This window comes from Miscanthus floridulus, chromosome 10 (assembly GCF_019320115.1).
Source record: "Miscanthus floridulus cultivar M001 chromosome 10, ASM1932011v1, whole genome shotgun sequence".
Lineage (NCBI taxonomy): Eukaryota > Viridiplantae > Streptophyta > Magnoliopsida > Poales > Poaceae > Miscanthus > Miscanthus floridulus.
In genome coordinates, this window is record NC_089589.1 from 27,447,272 (window position 1) to 27,461,726 (window position 14,455).

General features: G+C 43.8%; 1 long non-coding RNA gene across 1 annotated transcript in view; it reads left to right on the plus strand.

Moving 5' to 3' along the window:
• Positions 1–11,601, plus strand: part of LOC136486364 (uncharacterized) — a 50,678-nt gene extending 39,077 nt beyond the window's left edge. The window contains exon 3 of the long non-coding RNA XR_010766781.1: positions 11,498–11,601. This is a non-coding gene — a long non-coding RNA (uncharacterized lncRNA). The remainder of the gene's footprint in view (positions 1–11,497) is intronic.
• The last annotated feature ends 2,854 nt before the right edge of the window (positions 11,602–14,455 follow it).

A 14,455-nucleotide genomic window follows, 5' to 3' on the forward strand; every position in this document is an offset into this window, starting at 1 on the left:
GCCATCATCTTTCCAAACTCTTCACAAAATTCTTGATTTGTTGACCTAAATATGATATCATCAACATAGATTTGCATCACAAACAAGTCATTGCCAAGCTTCTTGGTGAAGAGAGTGGTGTCAACCTTTTCCATCTTGAATCCCTTAGAGAGTAGGAAATCCCTCAATCTCTCATACCATGCTCTTGGTGCTTGTTTCAATCCATACAAAGCCTTTCTCAACTTGTAAACATGGGTGGGTTTCTTTTCATCTTCAAAACCAGGAGGTTGCTCAACATACACAAACTCATTGATGTATCCATTTAGAAATGCACTCTTGACATCCATTTGGTACAACTTGATGTTGTGGGCACAAGCATAGGCTAACAAGATCCTAATTGCTTCCAATCTTGCAACCGGGGCATATGTTTCTCCAAAGTCAAGACCTTCAACTTGAGTGTATCCTTGAGCCACTAATCTTGCTTTGTTCCTTATGACTATCCCATCTTGATCTTGCTTGTTCTGAAAGACCCACTTAGTTCCAATCACATTATGATCCTTAGGCCTCTCAACTAATTCCCATACTTGGTTTCTTGTGAAGTTGTTTAGCTCTTCATGCATAGCATTTATCCAATCAACATCCTCCAAAGCTTCATCTATTTTCTTGGGTTCAATAGATGACACAAATGAGAAGTGCTCACAAAATGATGCCAATCTTGATCTAGTTTGCACTCCTCTTGAAATATCACCAATGATAGTGTCCAATGGATGATCTCTTGCAACATTGGTTGGTTGAAGCACTTGCACTTGATTGCTTGCATTTGATTGATCATTTGGTTGAGATGATGAACTAGCCACTTGTTGTTGATCTAACACTTTGTCATGACTAGTACTTGCTTGAATTTGATCATGAGAACCACTAGCTTGCACATTTGAGTTAGAGAGCACTTGATTCTTGTCATCTTCAACATCAATCACCTCTCTAGGCCTTATATCACCAATGTCCATGTTCTTCATTGCCTTGACCAATTGAGTGCCTCTCACATCATCTAGATTCTCATCTTCCTCTTGGGAACCATTTGTTTCATCAAATTCCACATCATGAACCTCCTCAAGAGTACCACTAGCCAAATTCCAAACTCTATATGCCTTGCTAGTAGTGGAGTAACCAAGCAAGAAGCCTTCATCACATTTCTTTTCAAACTTGCTCAATCTAGTGCCTTTCTTCAATATGTATCATTTACAACCAAAGACCCGAAAGTATGCTATATTTGGCTTTCTTCCATTCAATAGCTCATAAGGTGTCTTCTCCATCATGGGGTGACAATAGAGTCGGTTGCTATAGTAGCAAGCCGTGTTGATTGCTTCGTCCCAAAATGAATGACTCACATTGTACTCACTCAACATTGATCTTGCCATGCCAATCAAAGTTCTATTCTTTCTTTCAACTAAGCCATTTGATTGAGGGGTGTATTTGGCCGAGAATTGATGTCTAACTCCAAACTCATCACACAACTCATCAATTCTTGTGTTCTTGAACTCACTTCCATTGCCACTTCTCACTTTCTTGATGGTTGTTTCAAACTCATTGTGAATGCTCTTGACAAAAGATTTGAATGTTGCAAACACATCACTCTTGTCAACAAGAAAGAACACCCATGTGTATCTAGTGAAATCATCAACAATCACAAATCCATACTTGTTTCCACCAATGCTAGTGTATGTGGTTGGTCCAAACAAGTCCATGTGCATCAACTCAAATGCCTTAGATGTGCTCATCGTGCTCTTCTTAGGATGTGTATTACCAACTTGCTTTCCGGCTTGACATGCACTACATAGCTTATCCTTTTCAAAAGTGACATCTTTCAAGCCTCTAACTAAGTCATGCTTAATCAACTTGTTCAATTGTTTCATTCCAACATGACCAAGCCTTCTATGACATAACCAACCCATGCTAGACTTAGTGATCAAACATGTTGTCAATTGAGCTTCTCTAGCATTGAAATCAACTAAGTATAGATTCTCATATCTAAATCTTTTGAATATCAAGTTAGAGCCATCTACACTTATGATTTCCACATCATCCACACCAAATATGCACTTGAAACCAAGATCACATAGTTGAGCTACCGACAATAGGTTGAAGTTCAAGCTCTCTACTAGTAGCACATTGGAAATGCTCAAGTCATTGGATATTGCAATCTTACCAAGCCCTTTGACCTTGCCTTTGCCATTGTCACCAAATGTGATACTATCAATCCCATTGCTCTTGTTTTCATTGATTGAATTGAACATTCTTGGATCACCGGTCATGTGTTGTGTGCACCCACTATCAAGCACCCAATGCCTCCCTCCGGCTTTATAATTGGCCTACAAAAGAAAATTAATTCTTTTTAGGTACCCAAATTTGCTTGGGTCCTTGAAGGTTAGTTACCAAGGTCTTTGGTACACAAATAGCCTTCTTCTTTGGGCCCACAATTGGTGTACCAATGAACTTAGCCTTCACACCATTAGCACCCTTAACAAGCATATAACAATAATCAAATTTAATTAAGGATACATTGGGTAGATTGTTCTTGTTAGTCTTGCAATATTGCTCTATATGCCCAACTTGCTTGCATCTATTGCAAAATCGACCATTGCCCTTCACAAAGCTAGCTTTGGGAGTGACAAAGGCCGCCTTGCATTTCTTGAGGGTATAGCCTAATCCCTCTTTGTTGAGAGAAAACCTTTGGCTACCCAAGCACTTTAGCAAGCGGGCATCTCCACCATAGGCATTGCCTAAGCCATGAGTGAGCTCATTCACCTCCCTCTTGCGGGTCTTATTTTCCACCATTAGTGAGGCATCATTCATAGGTGAAGTGGAAGTGGTAGTGCTACAAGAAGTGTTAGTGGGAGCAACTACAATAGGCTTATAAAAAGATTCATCAATAAGATCACATGTTAGTCCCACATCACATGATACTATCACTTGCTCCTTCTTGGCTTCCTCCACTTTGACTTGCTCAATGAGAGAGGAGTGAGCCTTTTCAAGCTTAGAGTGAGCTTTGCCAAGTTTCTCATGGGCTTCCATTAGCCTCTCATGATTGCCATTGAGCTCATCAAAGGATTGCTTAAGAAATTTTACTTTCTTGCGTAATTCTTTGCACTCTTTTCTCTTCATCTCATTGCAAGTGTGCACTTGCTCACACATGTCCAATAGCTCCTCCTTGGTGTACTCCTCATCATCATCATCATTATCATCATTCCTACAAGAGTCACTTTCACATTCATCATCATCACTCACATCATATTTTACCTTGGTAGGCTTTGCCATGAGGCATGTTGATGGAGTGTCGAAGATGGAGGGCTTGTTGTTGATGGCGATGCTTGCTAGTACTCTCTTGATGGATTTCTTGTCATCATCACTAGAGTCATCACTATCCGAAGAGCCATCTCTATCCCAAGTGACCACATAGCCTCCACCCTTCTTCTTCTTTTGGAAGGTCATTCTCTTCTCCTTCTTTTGTTTCTTGTCCTTCTTGTGCTTATTCTTCTCATCCTCATCATTGTCACTATTGTAGGGACAATTTGCTATAACATGATCGGGGCTCTTGCAATTGTAGCATCTTCTTACATATTCTTTGTTCTTGGTGTGATCTCTTCTCTTTCTTGCACCATAGCCCTTTTTCTTCATGAACTTGCCCATCTTGTGCACAAATAGAGCCATAGCTTCATCATCAATATCACTAAGATCATCATCATCACTTGATTCTTTCTTGGACTTGCCCTTGTTCTTGGATGATGATGAGCTAGCCTTGAATGCTATACTTTTCCTCTTCTTGTCTTCTTCTTCCTTCTTGTCATCCTTGTCATCCCCCTCCCTTTCCACACGGTATGTCTCTTGGGTCATGACATCACCTAGTACTTGGTTAGGGGTGATCTCCTTCAATCCTCCTCTTATGATAAGCAATCTCAACATCTCAAACCTTGGAGGTAGGCACATCAAGAACCAATGAGAGACATCATCATCCTTGATCTTCTCTCCCAATGCCTTCAAATCATTGACAATGACTTGCAAGAGATAGAACATCTACGGAATGCTCTCATCTTCCTTCATCTTGAAGCTTGTCAATTTATCTTTGAGGATATATAACTTGGCACTCTTCACCGCCGGTGTGCCCTCATATGTTTCCTCCAATCTCCTCCACACCTCATTGGCTCTTTAACAATCCTTGATTTGCTCAAACACCTTGGAATCACTGGCATTGTATATGGTGTTGAGAGCCATTGTATTGCATTGCTTGTTGGTCTTATCTTGGTTGGTGGGATTGTCGGGATCAATGATAGCATAATTATTTTCGGTCACTTCCCATACTTGATCATTGATTGAACAAAGATACATCCTCATCTTTCTCTTCCAATAATCATAGCATGTGCCATCAAAGAACGGTAATTTGCCCCCCACATGGTTGAACACAACTTGAGCCATAATTTGACACCGAGGTTGTTAAGCCTTTAATCAAACGGTGACCATGGCTCTGATACCACTTAAAAGGTCCTAATATGGCTAGAGGGGGGGGGGTGAATAACCTATTTAAAAATCTACAAATCAACTAGAGCAATTTGATTAGTATGACAAATAGCGTAATGCAAACTTGCTCTAGCTCTACAAGGGTTGCAAGCCACCTATTCAACAATTCTAGTTGCAATGATTACTTAGACACACAACTTGCTATGATACTACTCACTAAGAGCTCTCAATCTTGCTACTCTAAAGAGCTCCACTAGATGAACTTAAATAACAAAGCAAGCTCTCAATTCTAATTACACTAAAGAGCTTGTCTCAACTAGTTTGCAAGAAAGTAAATGAGTGAGTAGGATGATTATACCACCGTGTAGGGGAGTGAACCAATCACAAGATGAATATATAATCAATCACCGGGAGAATACCGAATGGCAAGAGACAACCAATTTTCTCCCGAGGTTCACGTGCTTGCCAACACGCTACGTCCCCGTTGTGTCGACCAACACTTGGTGGTTCGGTGGCTAAGAGGTGTTTCACAAACCTCATCCACACGATTGGACACTGCAAGAACCTACCCACAAGTGAGGTAACTCAATGACACGAGCAATTTAGTAGAGTTACCTTTCGGCACTCCACCGGGGAAGATACAAGTCCCCTCACAATCACCGGAGATGGCCACGAACAATCACCAACTCATGCCAATCCTCCACCGCTGCACCAAGTCATCTAGGTGGTGGCAACCACCAAGAGCAACAAGCGAAATCCACAGCAAAACACGAATACCAAGTGCCTCTAGATGCAATCACTCAAGCAATGCACTTGGATTCTCTCCCAATCTCACAATGATGATGGATCAATGATGGAGATGAGTGGGAGGGCTTTAGCTAAGCTCACAAGGTTGCTATGTCAATGCAAATGGCCAAGAGTATGAGCTTGAACCGGCCATGGGGCTTAAATAGAAGCCCCCACGAAATAGAGCCATTGTACCCCATCACTGGGCATAACTCGGGGTGACCGGACGCTCTGGTCTGTTGACCAGACGCTGGACCTCAGCGTCCGGTCTGTAACACCCTAGGTGTTTGGCTTCTACAAATTGCATTTCATTTCATAAACATGTGCATCATCTATCTCATCATGCCATTGTCACTGAAACATACATATGCAACATTCGCAATTCTGTTTGTTTCATACTTGATTGCTTATGAATGGTAGTAGTGCAACATGTGAATGCAACATGAGTTTCTCATACTTGAAACATGGCAACATGGTAGGAATGTGGCAAGTTAAGCTTGCAACAAAAGTAATGAAACATGTGAAACATGGAATTGCAACAATTGAGTAAATTGATTGTTTTATGCTTCATCACATGTGATCATTAGAAATTGGCATTTGCATTTGTGTAAAGTGGTTGATTATGGTCTAATACACCTTAACTACACTTAGGGTAATTGTTTGGACATTGTTCATGTAGATCAAAATGACTAAATTGCCCTCAAGTGGAGGTTTGACTTTTAATGACCCTTAGAGTGACATTGTTTGACTGATTCAAAAGTCCAACTTAGAGACTTTGTATGACTGTGCACTCTTTACCAAAGTTGTAGCTAATTTATCAAGGAACAAAAGTCTCAATATGACCATCTCATTAAAATGGATAGAACATGTTCAAAAAGGTCCCACAAGTCAGCTTTGAAGGTGGGTTCAACACTGAAAAATTATCTAAGTCATAAACACATTTTCAGTTGGATCAAGCCAACTTGGGCTTCATGTAACTTCTGATCCATGGAGAATTAGATGATGGTCATTGAAAAGAAATGGTAGATGGATGGTAGACCTACATTTTTCATGTACACTATTTTTGCAAACGATCAATGGATTAGTCATGTTAATGCGTTGAAGTCGCGCTGTCAGGCGGATCAAATCGACTGAATGCTAGCTACAGTGCATGCCGTTTTAGAATTCGCTGGCCACGTGGCGCCACCCGTCGCCGATCGCCTGAGCGCGCAGGCCATGTGCCACGGACGCCCTGGCACAGCCAGCCACGTCATGAAGGACCCCAGCGCCTGCCCGACCGAGTCGCCCGCTCCATTTCTCATCTCTCGCCTCCACCGCGCACAGCGCCGAGCCGCAGCAGCCCCTCCAGTTCCGACCGAGCCTCGCCATTGCCGTTCGAGCTCGCCACTGCAAAAACGTGCTGGCCGTCTTGCTCGTCGCTCCGCCGTGTTCCCCTCTGCCTCCTCCACCTCACAGCTGTGCCAATTAGTCTTTGGTAAGGGCAAAATCGCCGTTTTCTTCCACCGCCGCCATGGCTGACCTCGCCGGAGATGGCGCTCCACGCGGACAACCGCCACCGTGGCCTTCCCATTCTCTCTCTCTCTCTTGCGCTAGGTCCTGGGTGCGATGCTGATGCTCATAGAGTCACCCACTAGAGCCGTAGCGTCGTCACCTCGTCAGAGCCGGCCATGCCGTGGCCGTGCGCCGCCATGCTCGTCGCCACCCCCTGTAGCCGCAGCAATAGCTTCGATTGAGGGTACCAATGGGTTCGCACGAGTGAGGCGAACACAGTAGCACCGATGGTCTCGCCAGAGGAGTCACCGGCGATGAGCTTTGTCGCCGCCTTGTTCTCCTCCCCTGGCTGTCTATCTGTCGGGCGAGACCCGCGCGTCAGTCGCCATGGCTGAGGCGGGAGCCTGACCTGGGCCGCATCGTGGCTGGGCTGCGTACGCGCGCGAGTTGTGGGCCGCCGGATCTGTTCGGGCTAGCCCAGTAGCTGGTTAGGTTTTTCCTTTTTGTTTTGTTTATTTTGTTTTTCACAGATTTGTGTGCATGATTCAAAACGGAACGTGCATGCATCATATTCACTCATGTCATTCATCTTGCATTACTCCCTCCCTTATAAATTGCTATCTAGTTATTTATGCTTACCTTGAAGGATAATCTCTCTGGTCAATCATCAAAGGGTGACGTGGGATGTATCTTTTAATTCGAACTTGTCATGTTGGAATGCACTTCGAATGGCGCTAGTAATATAATTGGTGATGTGGTGACTGGAGAATGAATTATTGCCGCTGTTTTATTACATGAGTTTATATTCGCTCCAGTAAATTCAGTTTGGCGTAATTACATTGTTCCTCTCTAATGTGCTGACATTACCAATAATTACTGGTTGCGTATGGTTGCAGATGCCTCGCACACGTGCCAATGGTGCGGCTGGTGATGATGATCTCCCACCACCACCACCACCCACACCAGCGGAATTGATGGCAATTCTTGCGGGAGGACAGCGCACTATGGCTGAGGCTCTCCGCACGATTGCAAATCGTGATGGTCGGGGTGCACGTCAAGGACCGAAACCAAATCAGTTCAGTGACTTCAAAGATTTCCTTGACACTAAACCGCCGATCTTCAAGGAAGCTGAAGAGCCCCTCCAAGCTGATGAGTGGTTGAACACTCTTGAGCAGAAATTCCGTCTGCTCCGCTTGACCGAGGTGCTGAAGATAGAGTATGCTTCTCACCAGTTGCATGGGCCAGCTGGTATTTGGTGGAGCCATCATCGGTCCACTATGCCCGCTAATGCCCAAATCACTTAGGATCAGTTCAAGTCTGCTTTCAGGGGAAATTATATTCCTCCTGGTCTCATGGCAATCAAGCATATGGAATTCATGAAGCTAACACAGGGAAACAAGAGCTTGAATGAATACCTGCAGGCTTTCAATAACCTTGCAAGGTATGCTACGGAGTTTGTTGACACCGATGCCAAGAAAATCGCAAGTTTCAAGCGGGGACTTAGCCCCAAATTGATGAAAACCATGGGAAATTGCAAGTGTGCTCATTTTAATGAGTTTGTTAGTGATGCTCTATCCCAAGAGAACAACAATGCTATTTATGCTGCTTCGAAGAACCGCAAGAGAGCCTATGAGGCGGGTGCCTCATAGTCTAAGGCTCCAGTCACACATAAGGCTCCATTCCGCCCTCCGACATCAGCAGCTAAGTTCCGTCCACCGCAAAAGAAGAATCCAGGGAGGACTGGATTTCGCAAGGCTTTCACAGTTGCTCTTCCAAAGGGCACTACCAGCCAAGGTAGCTCCAATGTTCCTCCAAGCAACATGCCATGCTGGAACTATGCAACAAGATCACGAAACATGTGAAACATGACTATGAAACAATTATAACAATTCATGTGTTTTGCATTGTTTTAGTACATACAATGCTTGATTCTTATGTGACCAATGTGTGGTGTGGCTAATAATCATCCTAAGTAACTTAGTTACACCTAGAATGTCATTAGGAACAATGTTCATGTGGATCATTTTGCCTAATTAGGTTTCCAAGTCATGGGTTGACCATTTTGGACCCCTAGACCTCCTGAGTTTGACTATTTAAAAAGTGCAGCTTAGAGTCTATGCATGCTTGAGCAACTTAAAGCAAAGTTGTAGCAAATTTAATAAGGAACAAACTTTGTTTAGAAGTCAAGTCATGAAAATGTGCACAACATGCTCAAAAAGGACTCACAAGTCAACATTGATGGTGGATTCAACATTTGAAAATTTTTCTAAGTGTTGGGACTGCTTTCCAGTTTCATGAAGGCGACTTTGGAACCTTGTAGATGGAAATCCATGGTGAATTAGCTCGAGCTTATGTTGAGTCATTTGGAGTACTCACTTAGCTCTATCATGTAGTCCAACTGGATTAGATTTTGGCCGAGCCGATTAGGAGTTATGTAACATTGAAGTTCGCCTGTTAGTCGGTTCATTCGAGCACTGAAACGAAATGTTCAGTCCGGTCAATGCCGACAGGCAACAGAAGACGGCCGCCGCGTGGCCGCCACGCGCTCGACTTGTCCTGACCGCACCGCGCGCTGGCCGGCTTGAAATGGACGACGCCGTGCTGCCTCTCCACTCGCCTGCACGTGCTCTGCCTCCTCTTCATTTCCTCCACTCGCCAGAAGCGCCGAAGCGCAGCCGCCCACACTCTGCCATAGCTCCGCCGTCGCAGAGCTTGCTCACCGCCGCAAAAACGCGCGCTACGTCTTCACCGTAGCTCCGTCGTGTTCGCCTCTATGTCCTCCACCTCTTATCCGAGCTGTTTGAGTCGTGGTAAGGGCGCTTTGGCCACTTCCGCCGTCACCGCCATGGGCGTGACCTCGCCGGAGCTGAGGCCGCCGTGGCTGGGGTAGCTAGGAATCTTCCCGTCCCATTTTCTTGGCTTGTGTAGCACGGTAGTGTCCTCCTAAAGCTCGTACCGAGCTCGGTGGGGCCAGCCATGGCTCAACGTCGCCGGCAGCTCGCGTCGGAGCTCTGCCGTGCCGCCATCACCGGCGACGAGCCACCCCGGGTGAACCATAGGTCTTGCCGGTAGCACAAATCGACTCACCTCATCACGGAGATCACGTAGGTGTCCTCAGTGTCGCCGGTGTCCTCAGTGTCGCCGGAGTCCTCGCCGTCGGCGAGCAAGACCACCGCCGCGCCATCGAACGCCGCCTCCCCTGTTTTTGTCTCGCTGACGGGTGGGGTCGGCTGACAGCCGGGTCCCACACGTCAGTGGCTGTTGTTCTTAACGATAGTTCAAATTTTCAGTTTTGACTGCTGTTTTGTAAATTTTGTAATTCCTAAAGTATAGATCCAAATGATATGATTCAAATTTTGTTAGACTCACAGTGAGGTCTAGTATTTAAGAAAAATATGTCTTGAGCACATTATGTAGAAAATTTGGGTGAATTAAATAGGAACTTGAAATGTGTTTTTGAATGCATGCAAACTTGTTTAAATCATATCTTGAGTTTCTGTGATCCAAAAATTGTAAAATTTTGTGGGTAATCTAATCTTGCTTAGTGGAAGATCTGGTTAAAATTTGAGAGTCATTGCATGTGTAGTTTTTGAGTTATATAATTTCCTTTTATCATTGGATGATTCTTGTGTGAATTTTAGTAATTTATTTATCAATCCATTGACCATGAAATTTGTTGGAGAGTATCCTAGTACCCTAAGGATGCTAGGAAAAATATGAAATTTGTTTCTTGACACTTTTCACTAAGGTTTCCTAATTATGCCATTTTAAGCCATTCTGCCTTACCATTTTTGTGTAGGTTGTTATACTTACTCAAATGGTGTGAAATTTTTATGGTAGTCTACTTAGAGCATGTAGTATCTACGGTAGTTTTTGTAGATTTAATGGTGTAGTTTTCATATATGTTTACCATTTCCTTTAATTAATTAAATAAATTAAGAAAGGTATTAAAAGAAATGTTTTGGTGATGAACACCCTACTTTCTGGTGTTCTTGTGATATGTGTAAGATGTGAGTAAAGTTAGTTTGGTCCATTTATGTGTTTGCAACATAAGTTAATAATTATTTGTTTCCATTATGTCCTTCTGGACAGATCTGGGGACTTTAGAAAGTTCCCCATGATAATTTGGTTTTCTGTGAATGTGATGAATACTAGAGTTGTAGATAATTTATGTATCTAGCTCCTGTCAAAATTTGAGGGCATTTGGCCTAGTAGTTTAGAAACTACAGCTGTTTAAACTTAGGTTCCAGTTTGGTTTACTCTCTGTCTAGTAGGACAGTGTTCTGTTGATTTAGGATTTCGACCTGGTAAAGGTTTGAATCATGCTTTGAGGTCTGAAAATTAATTGTAGACAATTTCATAAGATTTCCAAATTGTCTTGTTGCATGTCAATTTGATTTATAAATCTCCAGTTATGGCTAGTTTACTGTACCGCTACATAGTCTTCATTTTTGCTAAAACATGAATGTTTGAGTGTATGCTTGAGGCAATGTTCTCGTTGATTGTTTAGGGGTTAGCCTAACTTGAGAATATGCTTAGGTGCAGGTGCTAGGTCCTTAACTGAAGATGAGCAATTATACATTAGGTTGTATAAGCGTGGTAAGTTAAAGTGATTTGAATAGAGCTTAAGTTGGAAAATGCGAACTGCAGTGAGCATGTGCATTCCCCGAGCATCCCTAACTTCGTTCATGTGCATTCATGATATTTATCGTGCGCATTCATGCAATAGGTGTGCCGGAGGGAGTGACGTTGCTGGAGTTCGAGGGAGCCAACCAGGAGGAGGAGCCCGAGGTGCAGGAAGTCGATGAAGCAGCCGTCGCGGAGGAGTTGCCCAAGTGCCCTGACCACCAGCCTTCCTCTTTCCTGAAAGGCAAGCCCCAGAGCATTATAAGTCTCCCATGTCTTTACAAATATATTGGAACGTCCTCAGGTCCATTAATCTCAATGTCATCATCTTCAGCCATGATGACACCAGAGCCCATCTCATCCTCATCATCAGGTGGCAGGAGAGGGTGAAGCTGAGGAGTTAGAGCCTGCTAGTGATGAAGATGGAGGAGAGATCTTCGACACCGACTCCGAGGACGATGCGTAGTTAGCTTACTACTTAGCTAATGCGCTACAGCTAGTCTTTTGTTGATCCTCATGCATGAACTAGTAGCTTGTAATAAGTTAATCGTTGGGATGTAATCTCGAACCTTAAGCTATCTTTAATGTTAGTTGGAACCTCTATGGCTTGGATGTAACCTATCAAACGTGTTATGCTCCACGTATGTGAGCCTTTGACAATTTCCGTCTGTGCGGTCTATCTATCTCATTGCTGGTTAAGTTCATCGCATTAATGTGTCAATTGATGCGCTTGATGAGTTGTGTGATTGTGATGGATGATTGTGCCTCTGTTGATAGTATAAATTCATTTTCTCCATTGGAGTCAGTTTGGCATAATTATACAATTCATCTACAAATTTCCACATCATCAGTGCTCATTGGCTATACATTTTGCAGATGGCTTATAATCTTCATCGTGGTCGTAACCTTGGAGACAAGGAGCAAACACCTCCTCCACCACCGCCCACACCAGCTGAGCTAATGCAGACAGTCGTCGAAAGTCAGCGCATGCTAGCTGAGGCTATGCACCAAATGGCTAACCGCGATGACCGACATGTCCGCCAGGGACCCGAGCCAAACCAGTATAGCAGCTTTAAGGACTTCATGGACACAAAGCCTCCTATCTTTAGAGAGGCAGAAGAACCATTACAAGCTGATGAATGGTTGAGTACAATAGAGAAAAGGTTTGGATTGCTCCGATTGACAGAAGATTTGAAGGCCTCGTATGTAGGACACCAGCTCCAAGGCCCTGTAGGCATCTGGTGGACCCATCACAGGACCACCTTCCCTGCAAACATCGAGATAGTTTGGTACCAGTTTCAGGTAGCTTTCAGGGGACATTTTATCCCTCCTGGTCTCATGGCTATTAAGCATACCGAGTTTATGAAGCTAACTCAAGGCAACAAGAGTCTTAATGAATACCTCCAGGCATTTAACAACCTGGCAAGGTATGCTCCTGAGTTCGTTGATACTGATGCCAAAAAGATAGCTAGTTTCAAGAGGGGACTTTCCCCTAAACTGATGAAGTCTATGGGCAACTGTAAGTGTGTTACATTCAATGAGTTTATCAGTGACACTCTGACTCAAGAAAATAATGATAAGGTGTATGCTGCTTTCAAGAACCGTAAAAGAAACTTTGAGGCAGGTGCTTCTCAGTCTAAGGCACCAGTGGTATCCAAAACCCAATATCGTCCACCCAATGCTAATGTCCGGTACCGCCCACCTCAGAAGAAGAATCAAGCTAAAACTGGTTTCTGCAAGGGGTACACAATTTCCTTGCCCAAGAATACCTCTGGACAGGGCAGCTCCAATGTCCCACCAGCTAACAGGCCATGCTAGAACTGTAACCAGCCTGGTCACTGGGCTAATAAGTGTCCCTATCCTTCCAAGCAGAATGCTCAGGGAAACGTCTGTCAGGGGCGTGTTCACTACACTACTGTGGAGGAAATTCCTGTTGGTGAAGTGGTCACCGCTGGTAAGTTCCTTGTTAATGATCACCTTGCAGTTGTGCTCTTTGATTCGGGTGCTTCGCATTCCTTTGTGAGTTCTACTTTTGCATCTAAGCATAAGATGAATGTGATTACAATTGTCAAGGGTGGTTATTGCATTAGTGCTGCTGGGAATAATATCATGACTAACCAAGTAGTTAAAGATGTAAAGATTGAGATCGGGGATCGAGAGTTCCTTGTGGATCTTGTAGTTCTACCAGGGGTAGGAATCGATGTAATCCTAGGAATGAAGTGGATGAGTGGGAATGGAGTGTTGATCGATACATCAACCTGTGTGGTAATGTTGAGAGATCCTATGGATAAGAAGGGTTTTCTAGTGCAGTTACCTCGTGATATCGCTATCCATAGTACAGCCAATGCAACGCTAGCCAAAGCCATTGAATATATACCAGTTGTCTATGAGTTTCCAGATGTCTTCCCTGATGACTTGCCTAGATTACCTCCGGATCGTGATGTAGAATTCAAGATAGAACTCATTCCGGGTACGGCTCCTATTTCTCGAAGGCCCTATAGAATGCCGCCCAATGAGTTGGCCGAGCTGAAGAGTCAGTTAAATGAGCTTTTGAAGAAAGGTTTGATTCGGCCTAGTTCTTCTCCTTGGGGTTGTCCGGCTATCTTTGTGAAGAAGAAGGACGAGTCTCTGCGCATGTGCGTGGATTATCGCCCCCTTAATGCTGTTACCATCAAGAACAAATACCCTCTTCCTCGCATCGATATTTTGTTTGATCAGCTTTCCAAAGCTAAGGTATTCTCCAAGATCGATTTGAGGTCTGGCTACCATCAGATCAAAATCCGTCCTGAAGATATACCTAAGACAGCTTTCTCTACTCGTTATGGCTTGTTCTAATACCTTGTCATGTCCTTTGGGTTGACAAATGCTCCGGCACACTTTATGTACCTGATGAATTCAGTATTCATGCCAGAATTGGACAAGTTCGTCGTTGTGTTCATTGATGATATCCTAGTATATTCTCAGAATGAAGAAGAGCATGTTGAACATCTGAGGATTGTTTTAACTCGATTACGTGACAACCAGCTTTATGCTAAGTTCAGCAAGTGTGAATTCTGGCTGA